Here is an 8502-nt window from a genome sequence, read left to right as displayed (position 1 = left end):
CAGCGACAATAGGCGAGAGCGGTCCATGAGGCGTCTATTCGTATATTATGTCTGTGCTCATACAATTATAAATAATATCTATATATCTCCATCAATTATGGGAGGAATAAAAGAAATAAGGAGACATGAAAAATAACATAATTAACTATAGTAAAATACCATTTGCAGTGTATACATAAGAAATTTAATTGAGCAAATGTCAATAACAAACACATGAATTAGATACTGAAGAATAACAACCCAGGTTGTTACAGGGTTGTTAAACAGATGCCAGCAAAAATTCTAATTTTTGTTTTTACAGAGCCATGTATATTATTGAGAGACTTTTTGTTGGTAGAGTCTTATATATAGAAAAAATAAGATGAAACTATTTAATCTATCACTGAGGAAATTTTCCTTCGACTCTAAAACGATAAATCATATTCATGAATCACATCTGTGACGATGATGCAAAAAAGTAGCCTGCAGAAACTTTATGTGGCATAAAATGATGGCATGAGGCTACTACTCAAAGTGTCTAGATGGAGTAGTAGTATTTGTAAATAATGCTGTTCCCAAATGTGCAGCTGAGCTCAGGAATCTTATGTATAAATGCATGTGTAGATTATCTATGCCATGCAATAATATAATTGCAATTTTAGTAAATCCTGGTTTTTGTACTGTGAGATTCTCTTCAAGATTATGAAATCATTGGCATCATCATTTATTTGTGACTCGGTGAATAATATGTCATGTTTATTTTAAATTTTTTTCTTATTTTGCTTGTTTTTGCCATTTTTCTATGGACCTTTTTTGTGTCTGGAATAAAGATATATTGATTGATTAAATATCAACAATTTGTAAATAGAGCAAAACACTTAGCACGCTATAGGTAAACATTGTTTAGTTTGGTTAAGAATACTTATTACACTATCAATAAATGACGTCTAATAGATGTTCTTAGTTGTCAGAGGAACACAGTGACACCTTCATGAGCTCAGAGGTTCTAACTGATGAATAATGAGGATGGATGCTCTCTGCTAAAAGATTTCTTGCCATCTTTCATGTTCTTTCAGCAAACAGTTGAGGCAGAGTTGTTTTTGGTTTCATCACTATTTACCTACTATTTTACCTGCCATTCAAAGTATTCTTAAAAGATTGTCTGTTAGTCTGCAGCTCAGGTGACCAAACCAGCTGAGGTGATGAAAAGTTAAAACTTGAGTTAAAATGTTGTTTTAACTTGAGATGAGTTAAAACTGAAGTTAGAATGTTAAGTTTTAACATTTAACCCAACAGCCTCTACCTAACCTATTGGTTGTACACATCAAGTTGGGTAACCCCAAGGTAGAGTCTTTGAGAACAGTTCTTGAAAATATAGTCAGTGTTTTCAGCAAAGTTGAGCTGACTGTCCCAGAATGACCCAAGGTATTTAAAATTTGCCACAGTTTCAACAGGTTGGTCATCAAGTGAAACTGGCATCACTTTCAGTTCTTGTTTATCTCTTTTAATTAGCTCTACTTCCTNTGCTTGTTTTTGCCATTTTTCTATGGACCTATTTTGTGTCTGGAATAAAGATATATTGATTGATTGATATGATTGAATATCAACAATTTGTGAATAGAGCAAAACACTTAGCACGCTATAGGTGAACATTGTTTAGTTTGGTTAAGAATACTTATTACACTATCAATAAATGACGTCTAATAGATGTTCTTAGTTGTCAGAGGAACACAGGAACACCTTCATGAGCTCAGAGGTTCTAACTGATGAATAATGAGGATGGCTGCTCTCTGCTAAAATATTTCTTGCCATCTTTCATGTTCTTTCAGCGAACAGTTGAGGCAGAGTTGTTTTTGGTTTCATCACTATGTACCTACTATTTTACCTGCCATTCAAAGTATTCTTAAAAGATTGTCTGTTAGTCTGCAGCTCATGTGACCAAACCAGCTGAGGTGATGAAAAGTTAAAACTTGAGTTAAAATGTTGTTTTAACTTGAGATGAGTTAAAACTCAAGTTAGAATGTTAAGTTTTAACATTTAACTCAACAGCCTCTACCTAACCTAGAGGTTGTACACAACATCAAGTTGGGTAACCCCAAGGTAGAGTCTTTGAGAAGAGTTCTTGAAAATATAGTCAGTGTTTTCAGCAAAGTTGAGCTGACTGTCCAGGAATGACCCAAGGTATTTAAAATTTGCCACAGTTTCAACAGGTTGGTCATCAAGTGAAACTGGAATCACTTTCAGTTCTTGTTTATCTCTTTTAATTAGCTCTACTTCCTTAAGAAAATGAAAAGGTATGTTCTTTTGTGAGGGAATTTATATTTTACTGTTCCAGTAATGCCAGAATTGTTAATAAGTAATAAACACTTTGTGGTATTTTGATTTAGTAACGTAATTAGATTAGTTGTGTTACCACCCCCACGCCACTAGAGGCAGTCGCAAGTCCGAAAAGATGCGACTAAGGAGCAGATTTAGAAGTACACCGAAAGCTACAGAATTTGGTAAAAAAAAAACAACAACAAAAAAACTGTGAGCTGCGCTGAAGTAAATAAAAGAAAGAAGTTCAAATACATTCTGAGATTGAAACTCCTTCCGAAAGGTGAAAATATATCACAGGTTTCAAAAGAAAATAAAAACGGAAGTATAAGAAATAGCACCCCCTTCACTTCCGGATTGCAATGGTCCTATTTCCAAATAAGCTATGAGACTGACAGTGGTCTGTCCCCGCCCATTTCTGTTTTCTGCAGCGAGGTGTACTTGTTTCTGTTTGCTAAGCAGTTAGATAAAGAAATAAAGCATTTAAATTGGTTAAAAGGTCTCGTAATTTTCAACATTTAATTGAATATAAAAAGTCACAAGCAAAAATCAGGAGAACAATAAGAAGCACAAAAAGACAATTCTGGAGAGGTTTCTGTGACACAATTGACAGTAGTACAAAATTAAGGGATGTTTGGGGGATGATCAAAAAATGGGAGGAGATAGAAGGGAATGGAGTTATCCTATACTAAATAAAAATTATATAGTAGCTGTAACTGATAGGGAAAAGGCTGATATGTTAGTAAGCACTTTTGTGGAGATTCATAATGGGGAAAATTTATCAGATAATGAAATTGAAGGAAGGGAGAGAAATAAAAAGGAAAATGATGGAATTTTAAGAAGAAAGGAGAATAATAATGATCTGATGAATTATCCTTTATTGGAGAGCTGAAAAGAGCTTTGGATAGAACTAGGAAAAGTGCTCCAGGTAAAGATGAGGTGTGTTATATTATGTGAGTGATGAAGTTTTAAATAAATTATTAATTTTGAACAATAAGATTTGGAAGTAGGGGAGACTGCCTTGTAAGTGGGAAGAAGCTATTGTTATTCCGTTGAAGAAACCTGGGAAAGATCATAGTAATCCTGGAAATTACAGACCGATTGCTTTAACATCTAATATGTGTAAATTGATGGAAAGGATGGTGAATGAGAGATTGATACAATATTTGGAATCAGAACATATAATTGCTCCTTATCAAAGTGGCTTCCATAGAGGGAGAGGAACAATAGATCCTGTTTTTTTGTTTAGAGGATGATATTAGAAAAGCTCAGATTAATAAGGAAACTGTTGTTGCTGTGTTTCTTGATGTGGAGAAAGCATATGATTTGTTATGGAGGGAAGGGTTAATGATTAAATTACATCAGATAGGTATAGGAGGTAATATGTTTAATTGGATATGGGATTTTTTATGTGATAGAAATATTCAAGTTAAAATAGGATATCATGTTTTGAAATTATGTAAAATAGAAAATGGAACCCCTCAAGGAAGTGTGGTAAGTCCAACATTATTTTCAGTTATGATTAACAACATGTTTAAAGAATTATCTATCAGTTTTGGTAAGTCACTTTTTGCTGATGATAGAGCATTATGGAAAAGGGGAAGAAATATGGAACATCTTATTGTTAAACTTCAGGAAGGTATAGATAAAGTGGGTAAGTGGGGGGTAAAGTGGGGCTTTACATTTTCAATTGAAAAGACAAAAGTAATGCTTTTTACAAATAAAAAAACTGGGGTTGATAAAAAGTTGTATTTATATGGGAAAGAGTTAGATAGGGTTGATTGTTTTTGGTTTTTGGGAGTAGTTTTTGATAAGAAACTAACTTGAGGAAATCACATAGAACATATTAATCACATACAACATATTATGGAGAAAAGTAAAAAGGTTCTAAACATTATGAGGTGTTTAGCAGGGTTGACATGGGGTGCAAGTTTTGATTCCCTAAAAATATTTATATGTCACTAATTAGATCAAGAATAGATTATGGGAGTGTGGTGTAAGGTTCAGCAGCTAAAACTAGGTTAAAAAAGTTAGATGTTATCCAAGCTAGAGCAATGAGAATTTGTTTAGGGGCAGTTAAATCAACGCCAATATGTGCTTTACAAGTAGAGTCAGGAGAAATGCCATTATGCATCAGAAGGCAGCAGCTAATGGTCAATTATCGGATAAGTTTAAAAGGACATAATGAAGATCACCCAGTTAAGAAAGCATTAGAAAAGTGTTAGGAAAGAGGAAAGAAACAAATTGATAGTTTTGGGTGGGTTGGGGATGATAGAGCGAAAATATTTAATGTTATAAAATATTTAGTCCAACTGTATTGTGGCCTTTGAGACCTACATGGACATGGAAATATATTAATGTAGACAGATCATTAACAAATATTAAGAAAAGAAATACAATAGATATTTGTCAAGAATTTTATAATCAAATGCAGAATAAATATAATAACTATTTGCAAATTTATACGGATGGTTCGAAAGACCCCCAAAATTAAGCAACCAGTATAGCTGTAGTGATTCCTGAAGTAAAGATTAGTATTTCAAAAATAACATCTAATTATTTGAGTGTATTCACAGTAGAACTATGTGCTATTTTATTAGCTTTAGAATGGGTGGAGGATACTAATATAAATAAAATAATAGTTTGTAGTGACTCACTATCTGCATTGTTGAGTATCGGAAAGAGACGTACAAATAATNTTTCAAAAGAAAATAAAAACGGAAGTATAAGAAATAGCACCCCCTTCACTTCCGGATTGCAATGGTCCTATTTCCAAATAAGCTATGAGACTGACAGTGGTCTGTCCCCGCCCATTTCTGTTTTCTGCAGCGAGGTGTACTTGTTTCTGTTTGCTAAGCAGTTAGATAAAGAAATAAAGCATTTAAATTGGTTAAAAGGTCTCGTAATTTTCAACATTTAATTGAATATAAAAAGTCACAAGCAAAAATCAGGAGAACAATAAGAAGCACAAAAAGACAATTCTGGAGAGGTTTCTGTGACACAATTGACAGTAGTACAAAATTAAGGGATGTTTGGGGGATGATCAAAAAATGGGAGGAGATAGAAGGGAATGGAGTTATCCTATACTAAATAAAAATTATATAGTAGCTGTAACTGATAGGGAAAAGGCTGATATGTTAGTAAGCACTTTTGTGGAGATTCATAATGGGGAAAATTTATCAGATAATGAAATTGAGGGAAGGGAGAGAAATAAAAAGGAAAATGATGGAATTTTAAGAAGAAAGGAGAATAATAATGATCTGATGAATTATCCTTTATTGGAGAGCTGAAAAGAACTTTGGATAGAATTAGGAAAAGTGCTCCAGGTAAAGATGAGGTGTATTTATATTATGTTAAGACATATGAGTGATGAAGTTTTAAATAAATTATTAATTTTGTACAATAAGATTTGGAAGGAGGGGAGACTGCCTTGTAAGTGGAAAGAATTGTTATTCTGTTGAAGAAACCTGGGAAAGATAGTAATCCTGGAAATTACAGACTGATTGCTTTAACATCTAATATGTGTAAATTGATGGAAAGGATGGTGAATGAGAGATTGATACAATATTTGGAATCAGAACATATAATTGCTCCTTATCAGAGTGGCTTTCATAGAGGGAGAGGAACAATAGATCCTATTTTATGTTTAGAGGATGATATTAGAAAAGCTCAGATTAATAAGGAAACTGTTGTTGCTGTGTTTTTTGATGTGGAGAAAGCATATGATTTGTTATGGAGGGAAGGGTTAATGATGAAATTACATCAGATAGGTATAGGAGGTAATATGTTTAATTGGATATGGGATTTTTTATGTGATAGAAATATTCAAGTTAAAATAGGATATCATGTTTCGAAATTATGTAAAATAGAAAATGGAACCCCTCAAGGAAGTGTGGTAAGTCCAACATTATTTTCAGTTATGATTAACGACATGTTTAAAGAATTATCTATCAGTTTTGGCAAGTCACTTTTTGCTGATGATAGTGCATTATGGAAAAGGGGAAGAAATGTGGAACATCTTACTGTTAAACTTCAGGAAGGTATAGATAAAGTGGGTAAGTGGGGGGTAAAGTGGGGCTTTACATTTTCAATTGAAAAGACAAAAGTAATGTTTTTTACAAATAAAAAAATTGGGGTTGATAAAAAGTTGTATTTATATGGGAAAGACGTAGGGTTGATTGTTTTTGGTTTTTGGGAGTAGTTTTTGATAAGAAACTAACTTGGGGAAATCACATAGAACATATTATGGAGAAAAGTAAAAAGGTTCTAAACATTATGAGGTGTTTAGCAGGGTTGACATGGGGAGCAAGTTTTGATTCCCTAAAAAATATTTATATGTCACTAATTAGATCAAGAATAGATTATGGGAGTGTGGTGTAAGGTTCAGCAGCTAAAACTAGGTTAAAAAAGTTAGATGTTATCCAAGCTAGAGCAAAGAGAATTTGTTTAGGGGCAGTTAAATCAACGCCAATATGTGCTTTACAAGTAGAGTCAGGAGAAATGCCATTATGCATCAGAAGGCAGCAGCTAATGGTCAATTATCGGATAAGTTTAAAAGGACATAATGAAGATCACCCGGTTAAGAAAGCATTAGAAAAGTGTTAGGAAAGAGGAAAGAAACAAATGATAGTTTTGGGTGGGTTGGGGATGATGGAGCGAAAATATTTAATGTTATAAAGAATTTAGTCCAACTGTATTGTGGCCTTTGAGACCTACATGGACATGGAAATATATTAATGTAGACAGATCACTAACAAATATTAAGAAAAGAAATACAATAGATATTTGTCAAGAATTTTATAATCAAATGCAGAATAAATATAACAACTATTTGCAAATTTATACGGATGGTTCGAAAGACCCCAAAATTAAGCAACTAGTATAGCTGTAGTGATTCCTGAAGTAAAGATTAGTATTTCAAAAATAACATCTAATTATTTGAGTGTATTCACAGTAGAACTATGTGCTATTTTATTAGCTTTAGAATGGGTGGAGGATACTAATAGAAATAAAATAATAGTTTGTAGTGACTCACTATCTGCATTGTTGAGTATCGGAAAGAGACGTACAAATAATTATCAAAATATATTATATGAGATTATGGCTCTTCACCATAGGATGTGAACAAAATAAAAATGTTATATTATTCTGGACTCCTGCTCATGTAGGTATTATGGGCAATGAAAGAGCGGAGGTTGGCTAAGGAGACGATTAAAAAAGATGATATTGATATGCAAGTAAAGTTATCTAAATCTGAAGGCAAAAGTATAATTTGGAAAGAAAGCAAGAAGATATGGGAAGCTAGGTGGGAAAATGAAATAAATGGAAGACATTTATATAGGATACAAAATACAGTCGATGTAGTAAGGATCAAAGGAATAAACAGGAGGGAGGAGATAATTATAAATAGAATAAGAACCGGGCATAGTTTCCTAAATGGAACTCTTTTTAAGATGGGGAAACATCTTACTGGTTTATCTAGTTGGTGTGATGCTGTAGAAATGGTGGAACATGTTTTGATTAGATGTATAAAATATGCAAACCAAAGAAGATTATTAAAAACGGAATTAGGTGTTAGTAGGGAATTGAAATTTGAGAGTGTGATCGATCAGGTGAATAGTATTGAGGGGAAAAAGAAGATTTCTCTTTTTTTTTAAAAACACTGGGATCTTTAAGAGAATTTGAAGTATAGATAGTAGGATCCAATAGACGGCAGTAGTGCAACGTGGATGGATGCAAGCTGCCGTTAAAACCTAAAGAAGAAGAAGAAGAAGAAGAAGAAGAAGAAGAAAAAGAAGGAAAAAAAAGAAATTGTTTCTGTTTGCTGCAGTGAGGTCCTTCTCAAGTCGCGTGACCTCAGTCTAACTCATGTTTGTGGATTTGCCCGGCGGGCATTTTGGAAAACCTTGCTCGAAGTTCATCAGCCGAAAAAACAGGAAGTAACTTTCAACTTGAGAGCAACTGTACGCCTTCAGCAGGAACCAGCAGAACGAGTAAGTGCTGTGTCTTTTTTGTTCACACCACCGAGGCATTTATTAGAGCTGTTCACGGAAATGAAGTTATCCTGCTGTGTAGACCTGAAAATGATTAAACCCCAGTTTACTTAATTCGGAAACGGTTACGAAGCTGAAGTTGCTTTCCAATTCTAGCTTCCAATAGCTAAAGGGCGATTCCACTTAATTTTTCACTACTTTCCGCATCTTTAAT

General features: G+C 33.6%; 1 protein-coding gene across 4 annotated transcripts in view; it reads left to right on the top strand.

Moving 5' to 3' along the window:
* Positions 1–2594: 2594 nt before the first annotated feature.
* Positions 2595–8502, top strand: part of LOC103155462 (uncharacterized) — a 15989-nt gene continuing 10081 nt past the window's right edge. For 2 of the 4 annotated variants that reach the window (XM_007577158.2, XM_016663579.1), the window contains exon 1: positions 7478–8288. The gene's annotated coding sequence lies outside the window, so the exon portion shown is untranslated. Of the gene's footprint in view, positions 2731–7477; positions 8289–8502 lie in introns of those variants that run through there. The other 2 variants (XM_016663578.1, XM_016663580.1) reach the window with 2 other exon arrangements.

Source organism: Poecilia formosa, unplaced genomic scaffold, assembly GCF_000485575.1.
Source record: "Poecilia formosa unplaced genomic scaffold, Poecilia_formosa-5.1.2 Scaffold429, whole genome shotgun sequence".
Classification (NCBI taxonomy): Eukaryota; Metazoa; Chordata; class Actinopteri; order Cyprinodontiformes; family Poeciliidae; genus Poecilia; species Poecilia formosa.
This window is presented reverse-complemented; position numbering and strand designations above follow the sequence as displayed.